At 50.0% G+C, this 22,446-nt stretch overlaps 1 protein-coding gene across 4 annotated transcripts in view; it reads left to right on the top strand.

Annotated features, from left to right (window-relative positions):
* Window positions 1-3,905: 3,905 nt before the first annotated feature.
* Window positions 3,906-22,446, top strand: part of stk33 (serine/threonine kinase 33) — a 153,980-nt gene continuing 135,439 nt past the window's right edge. Inside the window, exon 1 of one of the 4 annotated variants that reach the window (XM_033038519.1) lies at window positions 3,906-4,160. The gene's annotated coding sequence lies outside the window, so the exon portion shown is untranslated. The remainder of the gene's footprint in view (window positions 4,161-22,446) is intronic. The other 3 variants (XM_033038518.1, XM_033038517.1, XM_033038516.1) reach the window with 3 other exon arrangements.

The raw sequence follows: 22,446 nt of genomic DNA, 5'->3' as shown, positions 1-22,446 counted from the left end.
AAGCCCAACGAAGTCCATGAGAAGGAGGGCTTATCCATAATCTTCGGACTGAAGAAGTTCCACAAGCAGTTACATGGGAGGTTTTTCACCATTGTGACTGATCACAAGCCGCTGATGGGACTATTTGGAGACCACAAACCTGCCAGCCCAATGGCCTCTGCTCGCGTAGCACATGGCATATGATCCTGTCTGCCTACAGTTATAAGATTGTCCATCGGGAAGGCAAGAAACACCAGAATGCTGATGCGTTGTCGCGCTTGCAGATCCACGAAGAGGACTCTTCATGGAATCACCCTGAGCTCGCAGAGCTCGAAGAAACACCAGAGGAATGCATCAACTTGCTCACCGATCTGGACACACGCCCTGTTGATGCACAGGAAGTGAAGAGAGCTACCAAGAAGGACAGAATTCTCTCAAAGGTGAGGAACCACATCATGGAAGGGTGGCCAAGTGCAAGGAATCTTCCAGAGGAAATAAAGCCCTTTGCCAGCAAGAAAGAAGAGCTGTCAGTGGAGGATGGCATAATCCTGTGGGGACCACGAGTGGTCATACCAGATAATGTGGAGATGAGGACTAGAATCCTTGAAGAACTTCATAGCACGCACTCTGGCATCGTGAAAATGAAGGCATTGGCCAGGTCATATGTCTGGTGGCCAGGAATTAACAAAGAGTTGGAACAACAAGTGAGAAGTTGTCCAAGCTGTCAACATAGTCCTGTTGCAGCCCAGATCCATCCATGGGAGTTTCCTGAGAGACCGTGTAGTAGGATTCACTGTGATTATGCCAGCCTTGACGATGTGAATTTGCTGATTGTGGTCAATGCTCACAGCAAATGGATTGAAGCTATTCGGGTGCGACACACAACAGCAGCAGCAACAGTGATTACCCTGAGACGGTTGTTTGCATCTCATGGGTTACCGGAAGCGGTGGTGACAGACAACGGTACGCCGTTTGTGTCTGAGGAATTTGCCAGGTTCCTCAGCAGCAACAACATCTGCCACGTTCAAACATCACCCAAACACCCATCCAGCAACGGACTAGCTGAAAGAGGTGTACAGACGGTGAAAGCAGGTGTGAAGAAAGGAAAAGGATCAGACCTGGAACTAAAGCTCCAGAAGTTGTTGTTGACGTACAGAGTCACACCTCAAGAAATGACCGGAAGGTCACCCAGTGAACTGATGTTCAGACAAAAGAACCGCACTAAACTTGAGTCTGCGACCCGATCTCAGCAAATCTGTCCGAAGGAGGCAAGCTTCAATGAAACAGGCAGCAGATCGAGGAAGCAAGGAACGAGTCTTTGAAGTGAATGACCATGTCATGGTCAAGAACTTCACATCAGGCCCTATTTGGCTTAATGGGATGATAGAAAAAGTCATCAGTGAAGTCATGTACAACGTAAAGTTGAATGAGGGAAGAGTCGTGCATCGTCATGTCGATCAAATGAGAGCATACTGGTCAAAAGGTGACGAGCACGTCGATGTCCAGCCAAGAGAAGGTGGTCAACCAAGAGAGGAGCCACTGATAGTTCTGCCTACTCCAACAGCTGGTGTAGATCCGGAAGGAACTTCAGAGAGTGAGGAACCTCTAGCCCCTAGTGATAATACAACATCACAACCAGAGCCTGATGTCTCAGATAACGGGCAAAGTCCGACACAGGCAGAGAGACTCAGGTCTAATAGGACTAAAAGAACACCCAAAAGATTTGGGGATTTTGTTCTTTATAAATGAAAACACATAAAGCAAGGTTTAGTTTAAGGGAGATGGGTGGAATGTAAAAAATCATAAGTGCCAAGTTTATGCATGATTATTACGGTTATGATGATGTATTGTAAGATGACTTTAATAATACAATTTTGGAACAGTGTATTAGTCAATTATATTTTGGGTAAAAGAGCATATACCGTGAAGGTGAAATTGTGTTACTTGCCTCCAAGTTAAAGGGGGAGGAGTGTTGTGTATGAAATATGATTAACATATTTAATGTCTTACGCAACGGTACGCATGCGCAGGAGACTCAATGTGGCGTTCAGAATACAAGTAGCTTGTTAAATTACTCTCGAGACCGAGTCTTATTTAAAGTCCATTCCAAGTGTGAATGCACAATACCACTCATCCTTCTAAACTGCGGCAAGCCTAAGCAACTTCTCCTTAGGTAACATCAATGCAGCTTTTATATGAAGAAACTGAATTAAGTTAGTGAAAAGTCCCCCAAATGAATATGAATAGAATTACAATGTCCTCCATGGTAAAAACTGATGCAAAAGATTGATTAAACATGTCTGCAATTTATTTGCTCCTGTTAGTAATTCACCAGTCTCATTATTTGGAGACCCCACTTACCTGCCTTCTTCCTCTTTATATACCCATAGAAACTATTAATTTGGGAAGACATCATTTCCATGGCGGATTTCAGGTTGGCAGATAGGGAATTATAGTCATACTCATTTGGGGGATACTTTTCACTAACTTAATTCAGTTTCTTCATATAAAAGCTGCATTGATCTTTCAACCTGAAGATGGGTCCCAACCAAAAGTATTGTTTGTCCATTCCCTCCACAGATGCAACCTGACCTGCTGAGTTCCTCAAGCACTTTGCGTTTTGCTCAAGATCTGGCATCTGCAGTCGCTTATGACTGTATTGATTTTTATTACTGTTCCCAAAATATATTGATCTTTGCCCCTCTTATCTTCGTCTCCCCCACTAATGACTATTTCATGCTCTGATGGAAACATTCTTATTACATTTTGTCCTTTATTGCCTACCACTCTTCCCTCTTTTGACATCTATGTCCATATTTATATTTCAATTGGACTCATCTTTTATTTCTTTACCTGGCTTTCCAATTTCGCCGATTTAGAATCTTGGTCTATTCCCATTTTCCTGATACCAGTTACTAACATTTTTCCTAAACACCAAGGCTAAATCACTCACTTACACACAAAAAAAGAACTTGGACAAAAAAAACTATTTAGGACATAAAACAAGGTGCTGGAGACACATCGCTGGCCAGGCAGCATTTGTGGAGGGAAATGGGAAATCAGCGTTTCGAATCGTTCTATGCTCTGAATTCCAGCATCTGTTGTCTGTTGTGTTTCCCTTAGAACTGTAGGATGATTTACACCTACAATGGACCTATGGAGGAGTTGCCTGTCGTGACTCAACTGGGTAAAGGGATGGGCATCAGACCAGGAGGAAGCTCTCCCTGTGGTCGGCACAGATCACAGAGGAGTTGGGGGAAATACATGGTATGGCCAAGGTAGCACCAGTGATGAAGCAATGCCTCTTTTGCCATGTTTTTTAAAAATTTCTTTCATTGGCTTTCTGTTCAGCAAAGAGCATAACTTACACTCACAGTTCAACGTAGGTGACAGAGGGAGGGAGGGAGGCAGATGAGCTGGGCCGTGGAGCGGTCACTGGTTGTCCGACAGGGTATGTTCACCGAAGACATAAAATGCTGGAGTAACTCAGCGGGACAGGCAGCATCTTTGGATAGAAGGAATGGGCGACGTTTCGGGTCGAGACCATTCTTCAGACTGACAGTCAGGGGAGAGGGAGACACGTAGATCATAGATGGTGATGTGAGTGATGGCGGTGGGTGAGCACAGAGAGGAATCATCCTCACCTCGGGCACAGACATCGTGGCCTGCGGTCCCCATGTTTCTGCTCCTCGGTATTACATGTAATATTCTGTAAACGTTAAGGAGGTGGAGAAAACTGTCAGATTTCACTTTCCGGGAGGTCCACCTCTCCTCGGCCGGGAGGACCGGCGCCCCTCGGCCGGGAGGACCGGCGCCCCTCGGCCGGGAGGACCGGCGCCCCTCGGCCGGGAGGACCGGCGCCCCTCGGCCGGGAGGACCGACGCCCCTCGGCCGGGAGGACCGGCGCCCCTCGACGTGCCCGGGGCTGGGGTGACGGTGTGGTTTCGAGATGCGCGTTGCCGCGTTGCGCGGACTGAGCCGCGTGTCCCTCGGGACGCGCCGTAAAGCGGCGGAAGGTCCGGGAGCGAGCGGGATAGCAGCGGCCCGAGCGGCCGAACGGCAGCGCCTCATGCCGTGAGTACCGGACCCGCCCCGCTCACCGCCCCGGCCTCCCCGTCCCCGGCGGCGGCGGCGGCGGACAGCGCTTCCCCTACCGGGCCGTTAGAGTGAGCTCCATGAGTGTGAGTTGCCATGGCAGCGGCGTGCGGAGGGGGAGGGGAATGTGAGCGAGGGAGAGATGGATGGAGGGAGAGAGAAGGGGGGAGGGGGGGGGGGGGAGATGGTGGGGAAGGGAGAGAGGAGGAAGGAGGGAAGGGGTGGGGAGGGTGAGGTTGGTGTGGAAACATGTTGAGAGAAAATGTTGAGAGAGCGATGGAGGGATGGTGGAGAGGAGGAGGGTGATAAAAGGTAGGGATGAAGAGGAGGGGGAAAGAGTGATGGAGGATGGGTGCAGGAGGAGTGGACGGGGTTGTTGACAGGGATGTACACCCTCTCAACAACGTGCTGGAGACACATCGAGGATAAGAGAGGACAGGATGAGAAAAGGTAGGAAGGCAGGGAAAGAGAAGGAAGGGGTAGGCAGGGGAGTTCGAAGAAGGGAGAGATGAAGGAAGGAGCGGGGAGGGGTGGGATAGGTATGGAGGGAGAGGTTGGGGAGGAGGGTGTTCGCCACTGGCTATAATGTTGAAATTGAATTTGGAAGAGTGTTTGGGGTGTAGTGTACTTGGATTTGAAGGGTGTGCATTGTGGGCAGAGCCTAGTCATCTTACATTGAGGATTGGTGGAGCTGATGAGCTCAGCATGGAGGGTGTGGATATGCTTATTTGATGTTTGAATTCAGCAAGACGGTTTAGGAGAATGGTGTGGGTGAATTGGGTCTTGTTGGAGTTGAGTCCGGAGATGATGAAGCTAAGTCAAAGTGTTGAAGGTGAGAGCTTTGATTGGAGAAGGTGGGTACACTAAGCACCTTAGAACATCCATCTTCTCCTTCAACATTTTGTAATCTGATCATTAGATTAAAGTGAGAATTACTCAGGAGGCTGAGAGACCAAGTCTGCAATTTTAACTTTGTGCTGAAGATTTGTTCTTGGTTTATTCTGTTAACTGTATTTTAAAATGGTGTTCTGTGTTTTGTGTGTTCTTTCAATACTGAATTAGGTGCTGTGAACCTAGCTACTAATGTTTGGTGGTTTCATATTTCTAAAATTTGTGTGAAATATTGGCAGTTAGGGATAAAGCACCAGAGAATGTTCTGACTTGATATAAGGAGTTTCATCTCCATTCTTCTTCTAGAAGTGTTAACCTTGGGTTGATTATTCTTTGCCTAACTGGCTTCATTGAATCCAATCTTCATTCTCTCCGTAGATGTTGCCTGAGTTGAGTATTTCCAGCATTTTCGGTTTTTACTCTATCTAAATAAATTGGGTTAAATATTTTTGTAGCCTGACAACAGGAGATTAAATATAATTCAGAAAAAGTGTGGTGCTTATTGCAAGGAAAAATAAGCTGCATGGATATTCCATTAAAGTTTTGAAAAAGGATCAAGCTGAAAAGTCACCGAGGAGTCTTAATCAACTTTACATGAAGGATATCTAACCATTGCAGAATAGAAATCCATCAAAAATATTGAACTGTTTCCATTGTCATAGTAAGTTGTACACCCTTCGTACTAAAATTAGTTTGAGTCAACAAAATATAAAAGAACAGAGACAAAATAATTCAGATAGTCAAGTGTCTAAGTTAACAAGAAGGACTGAAAAACAAACTTATCTGCTTAGACAAAAAATGCTGGCGAAACTCAGCGGGTGAGGCAGCATCTATGGAGAGAAGGAATTGGTGACCTGAAGAAGGGTCTCGACCTGAAACGTTGCCAATTCCTTCTCTCCAGAGATGCTGCCTCACCTGCTGAGTTTCTCCAGCATTTTCTGTCAACCTTCGATTTTTCCAGCATCTGCAGTTCTTTCTTAAATTTATCTGCCTGGATGGTTGATGACTCAAGTTGATTTTATCATGGGAATGGGGTTAGGAAGCAGCGATAGATCAGCCGCGATTGAATGGTGGAGCAGACCTGATGGGCCGAATGGCCTAATTCTGTTCCTATCACTGATGACCTTATGACCTTACAAAAGTACATTGATTTTAGGTTTTCTGGTCTGTTTGATGGATATTTAAACGTCAAGTTTGATGCTTATCAACTTTAATTTAATAGTTTTGATTAAGAAGGTCATGAAATATAAAGGAACAGAGGCAAAATAATTCTGATCAATTTCATCAATTTACCTCCTGGGATAAATAAAGTTCAATCGTATGAAAGAATAATCAAATGCAAACCGGTGAATATGGCAACAAATGCAGCTACAAATGTTTGCTTTTTAACAGCCCAGCGTTTCGTAACCAAGGCTCTGTCGTACTTACAGGTAGCAACTAATTCGATATGATGCAGCTTTCAATATTGAATCCTTTAGAAAATTTGGGCCTGTACTGATAATCGGAAATTTTGAAGATCTTAAATTTGCTCCTTTATTTCATAACCGCCCTATCCACTGACTCATAGCCCCCAACTCGCAGGCGCGTCTAGAGAGGGAGGGGGTGTAGAGAGTGAATGCAGAGAGAGGGGGCAGAGACAGAGAGAGAGGGGCAGAGATAGAGGGAGATTAGTTGGGGAGTGGGGAGGGGGTGGAGGAGAGGGAGGGTGGGGAGGGGAGAGAGAGAGAGAGGCGAGAAGGGAGGGGGAGGGCGGGAGAGGAGGGAGGGATGGGGAGGGGGAGAGAGGGGAGTGAGGGAGAGAGGTGGGTGGGAAAGGTGGGAGTGGGTTGTGGGGGTGTAGTGGAGGGAGGGTGGTGGAGGGGGGAGGGGAGGGGGTGTGTGGCGGGGAGGGAGTGGAGGGAATTGGGGGAGGGGATGTAGGGGAGGGGGAGTAGGGGAGGGAGGGTGAGGGATGGGGAGGGGGAGAGAAGAGCGGGGGAGAGAGAGAGGAGGGTGGGAGAGAGGGCAGGAGAGAGGAGGGCAGGAGAGAGGGGGGGAGAGAGAGGAGGGGAGAGAGCAGAGGGGAGAGAGCAGAGGGGAGAGAGAGTGGGAGACAGGGAGAGGGGGAGAGAGAGAGAGAGGGGGAGAGGGAGAGGGGGGGGAGAGAGAGGACGGGGAGAGAGAGAGATGAGGGGGGGAAGGGAGCGAGGAGGGGAGAGAGAGCAGGGAGGGGGAGAGAGAGTGAGGAGGGGGGAGAGAGAGAGGAGGGGAGAGAGAGAGGAGGGGGGAGAGAGACAGAGAGGGGGGAGAGAGAGAGGGGAGGGGAACAGGGCGGTAGCTTGCAACGGCGCGGCAGCGTCCCCACCAGGCGCTGGGCCCGAGCGAGGCCTGGAGCGATCTGAGGACTGTCAAAAGCAGCGGAGGGCCGGCTGATCGTGGCTTCCGTGAGGGGAAGCCGTCCCACCAGTCGATTGGGCGGGGGAGATGGAGAGGAGGTTGTTCCCTGTGACGGCCGCCACGGCCACTTTTCCACCGCGCTTCCCCGCATCCGCGCTGCGATAACCACCGCCGCCATGTTGTCAAACTTCAAGGAGCCTAGCGGAGCACCTGTTTAGCGGCTTCATTCCAGAGCCCTGAGGGGCAGGGCGGCTGGACCACGTAACTTGCAGCTCGTGGAAAACTGGCCAGCAGTGTTGAAAACTCTGCACAACAGGCCGCGAGGAGCAGAGCCATTGTGATGTCATCAGCGCGTTAGATTTTTAAAAAGATCTCAGATTGGTGAACAATTTTAGTAAAAAACTGGGGAAAAACTTAATCAAATTTTCAGATGAGGCAATTCACCATTAGCGCGTCGGGTTTTTGAGGAGATGTGAATCAAAGAAAAAGACTCAAGTAAACAAACAAATAAGTAAACATCCAAGACCAGAGTTTTATAATAATGCTAGAGCAAGGGGGACCTGTTGGGTCCCGTCCCCTCAACACGCGGTTGCGGGGGGGTTGGGGGGGGGCATACAGCGTCACACACACGCTAACTACCCCCTGCAACACACAAACTACCCCCGTGCATTTATATTAATTTATATTAATATTATTCATTTGCTCCTTTTACCCCATAACTGCCCTATCCACTGACGCAAAGCCCTCACTTCGCAGGCGCATCTAGAGAGGGAGAGGGGTAGAGAGTGAGGGCAGAGAGAGATGGGGGCAGAGACAGAGAGAGAGGAGCAGAGACAGAGAGAGAGGGGCAGAGGGAGAGGTGGTGGAGGGGGGATGGGGAGGGGGTGGAGGAGGGAGGGTTGGTGAGGGGGGCAGAGGGGGGAGGGGGGTTGGAGGCGGGAGAGAGGGGGGAGAGAGAGAGGGTGAGGGGGGGAGGTGAGGGGAAGAGGTGGGTGTGAAGGGAGGGGGGAGGGAGTGGCAGTGGGGGGGGAGGGGTAATGGGAGGGGGTTTAGGGGAGGGAGGGTGGGAGAGGTGGTGGAGGGAGGAGGGGGAGGGGGGAGGGGAGGTAGGGTGGGGGAGGGGAGGGAGAGAGAGGAGGGGGAGAGAGAGGATGGGAGAGAGAGGTGGGGGGAGATAGAGAGGAGGGGAGAAATAGAGAGGGGGAGAGAGAGAAGGGGGGAGAGAGGAGGGGGGGGAGAAGGGGGGAGAGAGGAGGGGGGGAGAGAGAGAGGAGGGGGGGAGAGAGACGGGGAGAGAGAGAGAGGAGGGGGAGAGAGAGAAAGAGGAGAGGGGAAGAGAGAGGAGAGGAGGGGGAGAGAGAGAGGAGGGGGAGAGAGAGAGAGGAGGGGGGGAGAGAGAGAGGAGGGGGGGAGAGAGAGAAAAGAGGGGAGCCAGGCAGCAGCTCGCAGGGGGGCGGCAGCGTCCCCCCATCAGGCGCCGTGTCCGAGCGAAGCCCGGAGCGATCTGAGGACTGTCAAAAGCTGCGGAGGGCGGGCCGATCGTGGCTTCCGCGAGGGGAAGCCCACCCACCAATGTGACAGACGATTGGGCGGGGAAGATGGAGAGGAGGTCGTCCCCTGTCACAGCCGCCACGGCCACTTTTCTACCGCGCTTGCCCACGCTGCGATAATGACCGCCGCATGTTGTAGAACTTCAAGGAGCCCGGCGACTTGAACACGTGTTAAGTGGCTTCAATCCAGATGCGCGGTGGGGAGGGGGGGTAAGGGCGGCTGGGCCACGTAACTCGTACAGGGCTCTCGCTTAACTTTTTTTTCCTGTTGCCAGCCGGGCAACCGTGGCAGCTTTTTAGGTTGCCAAATGACAGCTTAGGTGGTCATTTAAGACGGTTTGCATGACGCGTGCGATAATGTGCTCGGACGAAATGCGTCGTTACCAGTCGGAATTATACTCAATGAAGCATTGACATTTTATTTCAGCTTCAAATAATTCACAAACTAAACATATTCACCAATCAAGACATGATATATCCCACAATGACATACAGCAAAATTATAATACAGTATCTCAACTCTTTTTACACATTGCAATTAATGCAATTTCTATTAGTTCTTTCCACTTCGAAACTAAAATGTGGTTGGATTATTCAGCATATGATCAACCTGTGTCAATAAATCCTGGACCATGGTAACATATATGCTTAACAATGCACACTACAGGTTGATGCAAGCATGTTTTCTGTGAAGGACCGAAAATTACTATAACATGGCCATAGCATGGGTCGTTATTGCTATTGGTACAGAAAGACTCTCGCTTCCCACATAATTTATACACAACAAAATATAGAGGTTGCAAGGAAATTTCTAAAGGCATTTTATAATAATAGGTGTTAAAACCGACTATACCCATCTGACAGGTTAAACATTACACTAACTGACAAGAGATGGCCAAAGGACATAACTGCAGCAAATGTTATTTTGGTAATATATTTAAAGGTGTCAAGACGCCACATTACCAGACATTCAGATTGGATGTATGTGTTGTGAACAGCAATGAAGACACCCAGTTTTTAAGCACCAGATTTAAATAAAATTATTGATAAACGCTGTTTCCATCATTCCCACCAGAATTAACGTTAAAATTTCCACTGAAATATCTCCTGACCAAATTTGTGATGTATATGATCGACTGTAGAAGTAAAACCTGGATAAATCCAACGTATAGTTGTGAATGTTGCTCATTAAATAACTACAGTACTGATACTCCATATTAAGAGCATTGATTTGCCATTAAAATGAATTCTGTAATAATGTGTCAACGGCAGCAGTGACAATCGAACACTGCGGTTTTAATGTTTCATGTGTTCACAATATAATGAATCCATCTTTATGGACTAAAACAAATATTTCCAGCACAATAGGTTCAGGGAGGGGTGTGTGTGTGAATCAGTGCGGGGTGGATAGATGGCGGGGGTGGGGGGGTTAGAAGGCAGTCGGTGCAGAATGGATGGATTGAGGCAGGTGAATTAGTACGTGTTGGTTGGAGTAGGTAAAATTGTGAGGGGAGAGCACGGGGGATGTCAGTGGTGTTCAATGGGGGGGGTTCAGTACGGGATGGATGGGAGTAGACAAAAGTGCTGGAGAAACTCAGCGGATGACACAGCATCTATGGAGCGAAGGGAATAGGCAACGTTTCGGGTCGAGACCCTTCTTCAGACTGTTCCCCCCATTCTTCTTGAATGGGAGGATCAGTACAGGATGGATGGGGGGGGGTCAGCACAGGATGAATGGGAGGAGGTGGGTCAGTACAGTGTGGATCGGAGGGTCTGTGCAGGATGAATGGAGGATCACTACAGGATGAATGAGGGGAAGGTGCAGGCTAAATGAAGGATGGGTCAGTACGGCATGAATGCGTGGATTAGTACAGGATTGATGGGGGATCAGTACAGGATGGATGGAGGAGAAGTGCAGGATGGATGGGAATGCGGGTAAGTACAGGGTGAATTGGCGAACCAGTGTAGGATGGATGGGGGAGGTGGCAGGAGAATCAATGCGAGGTGGATAGGGTGATCAGCGCAGGATGAATAGATTGGGGGGGGGGGGAGATGGGGGGGGGAGCACAGGAGATGTCAGTGAGGACTGAATAGAGGCGGGAATGGGGATCAGTGCGGGATGGAGAGGAGGGGGTCCCAGGATAAGGAGGGGGGTGGGGTGGATCTGGCGTACAAGAGAGAGAGAGAAGGGGGGCGAGGTATGGAGGAAGGATGGTCAGCGCTCCTCGGACAACATCGCCCCGCTGCCTTGGCCGTTGGGAACTCCTCGCCACCGCCTCCCTCCTCCGCCAGCCAACAGCAAGGTGCGGGGCTGAGCGGTGCAGCTCAAAGATCCTATAGCTATAGGATCTATAGTGCAGCTGCTTCAGAAGGGTCAGAGCGAATGACGGGCCCAGGACAGCGGCAGCAGCGGCCGCGACAGCGGCGCCATCTCCTCTCCCTCCCCCTGCCACACCCCGCCCGCCCTGATAAGGGCCTCTGCTTGCAAATGCGCTAACGGCGCTTTCAAAACAAACCCTCCCGCACACCGTGGCCTCCCCCTCCCTCCCTCCTCCTGGCCTCGGCGTGCGGGATGGTTTGTTTTGAAAGCGCCGTTAGCTGTTCGGGGTCCGTCATTCGCTCCGACCCTTCCTCACCCCGCACCTAGTATCTTTCCCACGCAATACAGCCGTCACCGCAGACACAAAACGTCGCGTTCCTTTTCTCCAAAGATGCTGCCTGACCCGCGGAGTTACTCCAGTTTTTTGTGTCTATCTTCGGTACAAACCAGTATCTGGTTGCCAAGCCGGGCAAAATGACTCGGTGTTTAGGTTGCCCGGCAGCGCTTTGAGTGGTCAGTGGCACCCGGGCAACCGCTAATTTCGAGCCCTGTCGCAGCGCGTGGAAAACAGTGGCCAGCAGGCTGCGCGTTGAAAACTCTGCGAGGAGCAGAGGCATTGTGACGTCATCCAGCTCGCTTCAGTTCATTAGATTTTAAAAAGATCTCAGATTGGTGAACAATTTTAGTAAAAAACTCGGAAAAAAATGAATCAAATTTTCAGATTTTTGAGATCATGAGGTAAATCTCTACCGGAATATGTAAAAATGTCATCATTAGCGCGTCGGGTTTTCGAGGAGATGTGAATTTAAAAAAAAGACTCAAGTAAACAAACACATAAGTAAACATCCAAGATCAGAGTTTTATAATAATACTAGACCAAGTGCAGACCCGTTGGGTCTGTTCCCCCAAAGCGCAGTTGGGGGGGGGGGGGGGCGGTGGCATGCTGCGTCACACACACACACACACTAACCGCCCCCACACACACACTATCTAACCCCCGCACGCACGCTAACTACCCCCCTTGATATTATATGAATATTATTAATTTGCTCCTTTTACCCCATAACCGCCCTATCCACTGACGCATAGCCTCCAGCTTGCAGGCGAGTCTAGAGAGGGGGGGGGGGGGGGGTAGAGAGTGAGGGCAGAGAGAGAAGAGGCAGAGACACAGAGAGAGATGGGGTTGATGGGGAGGGGGGAGGAGGGGAGAGAGGGGAGGAGAGAGAGAGGGGAGGAGAGAGAGGGGGGAAGAGAGAGTGAGAAGAGGGCTGAGGGGGGAAAGGAGGGGGGGGTGAGGTGGGGAAGGGAGGGGTGGGGAGAGGGGGGAGGGGTGGAGGGGATGGGGATGGGCTGGAGGGAAGGAGGTAGTGGAGGGGGGGGGAGGGAACGGGGGGGTGGAGAGAAGGGGTTGGAGGGGAGGGTGTGGATGGGAGGGGGAAGAGGGTTTAGGGGAAGGAGGGTGGGGGTCGGGGGGAAGGGGGTGGAGTGAGGGGGAGAGGTGGGGGGAAGGGAGGGGGAGAGCAGGGAGGGGGGTTGAGGGGGGGGAAGAGAGGGGGAGAGAGAGGGGGGAGGGGGAGAGAGGGTGAGGGGGGTAGAGAAGGAGGGGGTAGAGGCAGAGAGAGAGGGGGTGGAGGTAGGGGGGCAGAGGAGGGAGAGGGCAGATAGAGGAGGGAGGGGGAAGAGTGGGGAGGAAGAGGGGTAGGGAGAGGGGTAAGCGGCGGGGTAGTGAGAGGGGTAGGGAAGGGGAGATGGTGGAGAGGGGGGGAAGGGGTGTGAGGAGGGGGGTGGGGGGGAGGAGAGGAGCGAGGGGGAGTAGGTGTGAAGGGAGGGGAGAAGAAGATGGTAGCAGGGGGGGAGGAAGGGGTAGTGGGGGAGGGGAGGAGGTTGCGGAGAGGATGGGGAGAGAGAGGGAGAGGGCGGACTTGAACTCGGCGAGCGGGCGGCTTGGACGGGGCCGACTGCGAAAGGGCAGCGTGCCTCGGCAGCTCTCTGGTCCTTGGGCAGCGTGGAGAGCCTCGGCAGCTCTCTGGCGTCACGATTCCTCGTGTCCCTTCAATCAACGGAGGAATCGCAGGTTTCCCAGAGGGAGTAATGGCCCGTGCGACGATAACGGCGGCCGCCGCCGCCATGTTCTACGATCGGGCGGGGGAGACGTAGAGGATTAAAAAACAAGCTGGTGACCGGCGGTGACCACTGGATCCACAGAAGTTGCTCGTTCTTTCTGCGCCTTTTGAAAAATGGGGGGGGGGGGGGGGGAGTGGTCGTGGGGAAAGAGGTGGGGGGAAGAGGAGGAGGAGGGGGGGAGGAGGAAGGGAGGGGGGAGCGTAACGGGCTGCGCATTGAAAATCTGCGCAGCTGGTCGCGAGGAACAAAGGCATTGTGAGATCAGCAGCTGGCCAGCGGCGATATTTGAAAAAAACAGTCTTTGGTGAACAATGTTAGTGAAAATATCAGGAATCAATAGACCAAATTTACAGAGGAGTGGATTTCTAAAATCATAACATAAATCGCTACTGAAATATGTAAAAATGTCCCTGTTTTGGCGTCTGGTTTTCGAGGAAATACGTTTCAAAGGCAAAATGACACAAGCACACCCACACACACACAGACAGAGTTTTAAAAGTGCAGACCCGTTGGGTCTGTTCCCCCAACGCACGGTTGCGGGGAGGGGGGGGGGGGTTTGGGGGGCGGCATGCGGCGTCACACACACTAACCACCCCCACACACACACACTAAGGGGGGGGGAGATGTGGGGGGAAGGGAGGGGTGAGGAAGGGGGGGGGGAGGAGGAGTGGAGGAGGTGGTGGAGGGAAGGGGTAGGGGAGGTGTGGAGGGGAGGGTGTGGAGGGGAAGGGGTTTAGGGGAGGGAGGGTGGGGGAGGGTTGGAGGGGAGAGGGAGTGAGGGAAGGGGAGAGGAAGGGGGAGAGAGAGAGGAGGGGTGAGAGAGAGAGGAGGGGTGAGAGGGGAGGAGAGAGGGGGGGGGAGAGAGAGGGGGGAACGAGAGGGGGGAACGAGAGGGGGGAGAGAGGGGGGGGAGAGAAAGGAGTGGGGCAGTGCGGCAGCTCGCGGGGGCCCGAGCGAGGCCCAGTGCGAGGCCGGGAGCGATCTGAGGACCAAAGATCCTATAGCGTGCTATATTCTCTTTGCTGTGGACTGCCAAAAGCCGCAGAGGACTGGCCAATCGTCGCTTACGCGAGGGGAAACCCACCCACCAGCGTGAGACGATCGGGCCGGGGAGATGGAGAGGAGGTCATCCCCTGTGACAAGTAGAGAGGAGATGGGAGATATGGAGGGAGGAGAGGGGAGGAGGTGAGAAGAGGAGGAGGGGGGAGGAGGTGGAGGGGAGTCGGGCGAGTGAGTGGGCTGCGAAAAGCAGAGAGAACCGGCCTGACTCTGGAAACCCACAGCTGAAGTGGCTTCACAAGCTGCGCTGGCCGCGAGGAGAGAGAATGTTCTTCAGCGCGTGAGTGCCGGTGAGCGCCGTGACCTCGCGATCTGCAGAACTTTCTTGTTCTTTCTGTGCCTTTTGAAGAACGGGGCGGGGGAGAAGCGAGTGGTCGTGGGGAAAGAGGTGGGGGGGAAGAGGAGGAAGGGAGCGGGGAGCGTAACTAGCTGCGCATTGAAAATCTGCACAGCTGGTCGCGAGCAGCAAAGGCACTGTGACATCAGCAGCCGGCCAGAGACTATTTTTTAACAAACGCCAGTTTGGTGATGAAGTTTAGTAAATATCTCGGGAAATAATTGGCCAAATATACAGAGGAGTGGATTTCTAAAATCATAAGGTAAATCGCTACTGAAATATGTAAAAATGTCCCCGTTATTGTAACGTCAACAACTGGGCAGCGGTCAGATTTAAAAAAAAGGTCAGATTGGTCAACAATTTTAAGAAAAAAGTCGGAAAAATAATGGACCAAATTCTCTACTGAAATATGTACAGATTTCCCCGTCTCGGCATTTAGTTTTCGAGGAGATACGTTTCAAAGGCAAAATCACACACACACACACACACACACACACACACACACACACACACCCACACACACACACACACACACACACACACACACACACACACACACACACACTCTCTTTTAAATTATACTAGACCAAGTGCAGACCCATTGGGTCTGTTCCCCCAACGCGGGGGAGGGGGGCCTGAGGGGGGCGGCATGCGGCGTCACACACACTAACCACCCCCACATGCACACTAACTACCCCCCGCAAGCACGCTAACTACCCCCCTTGATATTATATTAATATTATTAATTTGCTCCTTTTACCCCATAACCGCCCTAACCACTGATGCATAGCCCCCAACTCGCAGGCACGTCTAGAGAGGGAGGGGGAGGGTAGAGAGTGAGGGCAGAGAGAGAATGGGGAGAGACAGAGAGAGGGGCAGAGACAGAAGGGCAAGAGAGAGGGAGAGGGGGGGTAGAGGGGAGAGGGAGGGTGGGTGAGGGTGGGGGAGGAGGGGAGAGAGAGAGGGGAGGAGAGAGAGGGGGCTGAGAGGGGGGGGGAAGAGGGAGATGGGGGCGAGAGAGGGAGAGGTTGGGGGGAAGGGTGGGGGGAGGGAAGTGGGTAGGGGAGGGGGTAGAGGGAAGGGGGTTGGGGAGGGGTGCAGGGGAGGGGGAGAGGAAGGGGGAGAGAGAGGGGAGGGGGAGAGAGAGGGGAGAGAGAGGGGGGGGGAAGAGGGGGGGGAGGGAGAGAGAGGGGGGAGAGAGTGAAGGGGAGAGAGAGAGTGTGGGGAGAGAGAGATGGGGAGAGAGTGAAGGTGAGAGAGAGAGTGTGGGGAGAGAGAGAAGGGGGGAGAGAGAAGGGGAGAGAGGGGGGGGGGAGAGAGAAGGGGGGGGGAGAGAGAGGAGGGGGGGAGAGAGAGGAGGGGGGGAGAGAGAGGAGGGGGGGGAGAGAGAGAGAGGAGAGGGGTGGTGAGGTAGCCGGGGGGGGGGGGGGGGGGGGCGAGCGAGGCATGGAGCGATCCGAGGACCAAAGATCCTATAGCAAGCTAGAGGTGTGGATTTTTGAAATTATAAGAAAATTTTCTACCAGAAGATGTAACGATTTCACTGTTATTGTAACGTCAGCAGCTGGGCTATGATATGATATGATATATGATAGATAGATTGATAGATAGATAGATGGGCCAAATGTGGACATGTGGGACTGTGGATGGGCCATCTTGGTTGGCATTGGCAAGTTGGGCCAGTGGGCCTGATTCCATGCTGTATGATTCTGGCTCTGTGATGCTAAAGTTCAAGACTTTGATTTACAAGTTGAGAAGTTAGTACTGGGATTTTTTACATGACCTATTTGTGTGTGACAATTGTGATTTATTTTTAAACATTAACAATTGGATCAGAGTATGAATAGGAGTAGTTTGGAAATTAAAATTCCAATAAATAAGATTTAAATAAATAGATTTATAAATATCTCTCGTTGGGATTGCTGTATGGAGCTGTTGTCCTTGTTGAACTGATTGCACCTTTGGCTTTATTAACTTTTGCTGTACACTTCTTCAATAATTTGGTAATTTAATAAATTAGGAACAAATAACCAATCAGGGAGACATGGTTGAAATTTTCATGACAGAAAATGGAAATAAAATAAATTCACAAACCTCTTTCTGTGACAAATGGACAATCTACCAGAGAATACAATTTAAGAAAAAACAAAATCTTCATTTTCAGTGGGTAAAAACCTGACAATGAGTTATTGAAGAAAGTATTGTAGAGAATAGTATAAATCCTGCACCCTATCACACTAGAAATGTTAGCCTCATAACGTTTCATGCAAGCTAAAATGTTTTAAAAATTGTTTATTTTATCATTTGTTGAGTAATGGAGAAAAGCCTATGTACGAAGTGAGATCCTGAGAATGAAAACTACTTTCCAACATATTTGTCAAACCTTAAATGAAGGAATAGAGAGTTAGATATCAAGATTTGCTGATGGCCGCACTCCAATTTCACTCCTGCCATAGGGAAATACAAAGATCATCATCGTTGATAACATCAAATAGCACTGTGTATGACAGTGATCGCAACTTCTACTGAAATGTGGGTGGCCGTTGGCTCGCCCTTTGACAGGTCTTGTTTTTGGTTCTGCTGGGGGTCCATAGCCCCCTCCTCACCTGGCAAACCAGGTGGGGGAGATGGTTTAGTCACCGACTATCTGACCATGGAGCAGGTAGCACGGGATTACATGGCACCCGTGGCGTTGGGAACTCCCCCCGACCTGACAGGAAATACAAAGAGGAGACTGAAAAGTGTATTGTCCACGTTCAGGAGCATCTTCTTTCCTCCTTATCAGACTATTAAACACTAAAACCGCCAAATAAGCACCGAGCTATGTAGACTGGCGGGCATTGTTTTTTGTCTTTACACTATTATTGTTTGTTTTGATACACACACACACACACACACACACACACACACACACACACACACACACACACACACACACACACACACACACACACACACACACACACACACACACACACACACACACACACACACACAGCAGGGGGATCTAGGAGTGCAGGTACTTAGTTCCTTGAAGGTGGTGTCACAGGTAGATAGGGGGATCAAAATGGCTTTTTGCATATTGGCCTTCATCAGTCATTGAGTATAGAAGTTAGGAGGCTATGTTGAAGTTACATAAGATGTTGGTGACACAGCATTTAGAGTATTGTGTTCACTTCTGGGCACCATGTTAGAAGAAAGATGTTGTCAAGTGGAAAGGGTACAGAAAAGATTTCAGAGGATGGTGCCAAGACTCGAGGGTCAGAGCTATAGGGAGAAGTTGAGCAGGTTGTTCTCTATTTCTTGGAGCGCAGGAGGATGAAGGGTGATCTTATAGAGGTGTATAAAATCATGAGAGGAATAGATCGGGTAGAGGCACAGAGTTCCTTGCCCAGAGTAGGGGAATTGATAACCAGACAACAGAGGTTTAAGATGAAGAGGGAAAGATTTAATAGTAATCTGAGCGGTAACCTTTTCACACAAAGGTTTGTGGGTGTATCGAACAAGCTGCCAGAGGAGGTAGTTGAGGCAGGGACTATTGCAATGTTTAAGAAACAATTGGACAAGTACATGGATAGGACAATTTTAGAGGGATATGGGCCAAACGCCAGCAGTGGGACTAGTGTAGATGCGACATATTGGTCGGTGTGGGCAAGTTGGGCAGAATGGCTTGTTTCAAGCTGTATGACTATTATCTCTCTCACGCACACGTGCACACACACACACTTGCATTACCTTTGCGAAAGACACAAAATGCTGGAGTAACTCATCCGGACAGGAAGTATATCTGGGTGGCATTTCGGGTTGAGATGCTGCTTGTCCTGCTGAGAAACTCCAGCATTGTGTGTCTATCTTTGGTGTAAACTAACATCTGCTGTTCCTTCCGACACAAGTTACTCCAGCACTTTGTGTCCGACTATGTTTATTATCGTGTTTACAGAGTACAATGTTTATATTTTTGTTGCATTGCTGCAAAGAAGAATTATATTGTTCTGTTTTGGGACATTAAACACTGTTGACTCTTACCAGTCTTACCACTCTATCTACCTGCATTGCCTCTTTCTGGGACTTGAAACCGAAGATCCCTCTGCACATCAATGCTGTTAAGTAAAGGTCATGCTTTAATTGTATATTTTCCCGTTACATTTTGCCTTCCAAAATACCACACCTCACACTTGCTTGAATCTACCATTTCTCCGCTCATTTTTGTCGTTGATCTATATCCTGCTGCATACCTTGACAGCCTTCCTCACAGACCGTGACCCCAGCAATCTTAATATCATCTGCCAATTTACTAACCAATTTGTCTATGTTTACGTGCAAGTCATTTATGTACATCACAAACAGCGGAGGTCCCAGCACAGATCCCTGCAGAACTCCACTGGTCATAAACCTCCAACCTGAATATTGTCCTGCCACCACAATCCTCTGTCTTCTATTGGTAAGTCGGTTCTGAATCCGTACGACCAAATTACTGTTAATCCCGTGCATCTTAATCTTCTGTATTCCAACAATCTACCTTCATTCTCCTATTAGAATCCTATTCCATAAATTTTACATTTTATATTCACATTATTTCCGATACAGTTGGTAGGGAAGTTTGCAGATTCAAGTTACAATCTAAAGATGTGTATACAACAACCTCGGTTCATGAGGTGTGGAACCGAGAGACTGTCGAACTGTTTTGCTGGTGTAGTTTATTTGATGAGCTGTTGCATTGCTGTTGACACTAAAACGTAGTACTAAATGTGACAATAGAATGTCACTAGTTTAAAAGAGAACAGGAGAACAATATTGATCCTTCAATCAATATTACGTAAACAGTTTACCCGGTTGTTAACACGTTACTATTTGTGAGATCTTGAGGTATGTAAATTCATTGCCAACTTTCTTATATTACAGCACAGAATGTACTCCAAAAGTAGTTCATTATCTTAAAGTGCTTTGGAATGGCTACAAGTTGCTGTGTAAAAATTTCCAAGCAACAAGCCCTATCTTTGATGGGCTTTAAGGTTAAATTTTCGTCTGTGTTCCACCCTTAGTTTGATTTGGAGAATTTTGTCATTTTCCATTTATCTCAGTGACTTGACAAAAATATTGGATCTTTTAAAGATTGAGATCATGGGATCCAGTAATCATAAATTGATAATATTTTTGAATAATGCAAAATTTATTTTACTTATTAGATAGGTTAAGCAATGTGACTGTCATAAGCAGAAACAGGCAGAATTCTCCATTTTGAATGCAGGGCTGCCAACTCTCATGCTCTGAACGTGAGAATCACGCCCTCAAGCAAACTTTCACGCCCTCACGCTGATCAGAAATTTCTCACGCTCTGTGGTGAGAAATTCCGTGATCAACGAAAATTTCAAAACTCGGACAAACTGCATGGTCCGCGGGTGTTGGAGAGCCGGGGCTGAACGAGGGATGGGAGCAGAACCAGCGGCGGGAACAGATGCGGGGAGCCGGGACTGGCGAGTGTTTGCCGGGGCTGCGAGTCGCTCGCTGCAGCTCTGGCCATGGAGCACTCCGGACAGTGCAAGTCCCGGGCGTCGGAGGCGTCGGAAGCGTTGCGCCGTTGCCGTTGCCGCTGCCGCGAGAGTCTCTGTGCCAAAGGGACAGACTCTCAAAGGGAGGTGGAGAGAGAGAGGGGGGGGAAGGAGATAGGGAGACATTGGGGAGAGAGAGAGGGGGGTGAGAGGAGAGAGAGGGGGGTGAGAGGAGACAGAGGGGGAGTGACTGGAGAGAGAGAAGAGGGAGAGGGGGGGGAGAGAGAAGGGGGAGAGTGAGGTGGGAGAGGGGTGGAAGAGAGAGAGGGGTGAGAGGGAAGAGAGAGAGGGGGTGGAGAGGGAGGAGAGGGTAGGAGAGAATGGGAGAAAGAGGGGGAAGAGAGAGGGGTGGTAAAAGAGAGAGGGGGAAGATGGAGAGAGGGGAAAGAGAGCGGGGCAAGAGAGAGAGGTGAGAGGAGAGAGAGAGAGGGGAGAGAGAGAGGGGAGAGTGTGTGGAGAGGGGGAGAGAGAGGAAGGGAGAAAGAGAGAGGGGGGAAGCGAGGGGGAGAGAGAGAGGGGGAGAGAAGAAGAGGGGGGGAGAGAGAAGAAAGAGGGGGACAGAGAGGGGGGGAGAGAGTTAGGGGAAAGAGAGGGGAGAGAGAGTTAGGGGAAAGAGAGGGGAGAGAGAGTTAGGGGACAAGAGGAAGAGAGAGGGGAGAGAGAGAGAGAGAGGAGAGAGGGGACAAGAGGGAGGGGAGAGTGAGGTGGGAGAGAGAGAGGGGAAAGAGAGGGGGAGGGAAGAGATAGAGGGGGAGAGAGAGGGGGGTTGAGGGGAGAGAGAGGGGGGTTGAGAGGAGAGAGAGCAGAAGAGAGGGTGGAGAGAGAGAGAGTCTCTGTGCCGAATTCGCCCAGGTGACCGGCATGGATCAGGCTGCGGCTCGGTGCATCCTGGAGGACAACCAGTGGCTGCTGGAAGTAAGTGCCAAGCACTGGGTAGAAACGGTGGAAGATAGTGCACTTCAAATAGGGGTGGTTGGAGAAAGCATCCTGCTTGCCTGCTAGATTTTCACTTACTGTAACTGCAGGAAAAATGTTCCCGATGTTGGGGGCGTTCAGAACCATGGGTCACAGTTTAAGAATAAAGGGGGGGCCAGTTAGGACTGAGATGAGAACAAACTTTCTTCATGCAGAGAGTTGTGAATCTGGATTTCTCTGCCACAGAATGCAGTGCAGGCCAATTCACTGGATGTTTTCAAGAGAGAGTTATATTTAGTTCTTGGGGCTAACGACATCAAGGTATAAGGGGAAAAAACAGGAAAGAGGTACTGATTTTAGATGAATAGCCATGATCATATTGAATGGCAGTGCTGGCTCGAAGGGCCGATGGCCTATTCCTGCACCTATTTTCTATGCTTGAGTATATGGCAATAAAACTCGATCACTTGATTTTGAAGCATTCATGCATGGTGGACGTATAATGTAGTCATAGAGTGATACAGTGTGAAAACAGGCCCTTGGGCGCAACTTGCCCACACCCGCCAACATGTCCCAGCTACGCTACCTGCTTTTGGTCCATACCTTCAAACCTGTCCTATCCATGTATCAGTCTAACTTTTTCTTAAATGTTGGGATGGTCCCTGCCTCAACTACCTCCTCTGGCAGCTTGTTCCATACACCCATCACCCTTTGTGTGGATAAAGTTACCCCTTAAAAAGTTACCCCTTAAAAATACTTCATACAAAAAACATTGAAATCATACTTCTACAGTGCACTAAAACATGATTTTAATACATCAAATTTCAAAATGTTCCTACCCTGGGAGGGGGGACACCCTTCTTCCACACCCTCTCCCCACTCGGTTGCTCCACCCCCTCACCGGGTACCCCCAAGGCCAGTGATCAGTGATCGCACAGCCTCCCCCCTTTCAAAAACGCTCCAATCCAATTTAAAGCATATATATTGCATTCAAGTGCAAGTTAAAAGACTCGCAACAGTATGCACCATATTGCACAATTTCAAGCTGAAAAATGCAAACATTCCGTACCAATGGGAGGGGGCATTTTAATGAAATCATAGGGCTGCACTTAACTTAGATTATCAATAAAAAATTGTTCCAAATCTTGGCAAGACTGGCTTATTGCTAGTGTTTTGCATTGTTTGCATGAAATGGTGCCAATTTCTAATACAATAAATGGCAGCAAGAGCAACTTGAATTTATAAAGCATT

Source organism: Amblyraja radiata, chromosome 20, assembly GCF_010909765.2.
Source record: "Amblyraja radiata isolate CabotCenter1 chromosome 20, sAmbRad1.1.pri, whole genome shotgun sequence".
NCBI classification, from domain to species: Eukaryota; Metazoa; Chordata; class Chondrichthyes; order Rajiformes; family Rajidae; genus Amblyraja; species Amblyraja radiata.
This window is presented reverse-complemented; position numbering and strand designations above follow the sequence as displayed.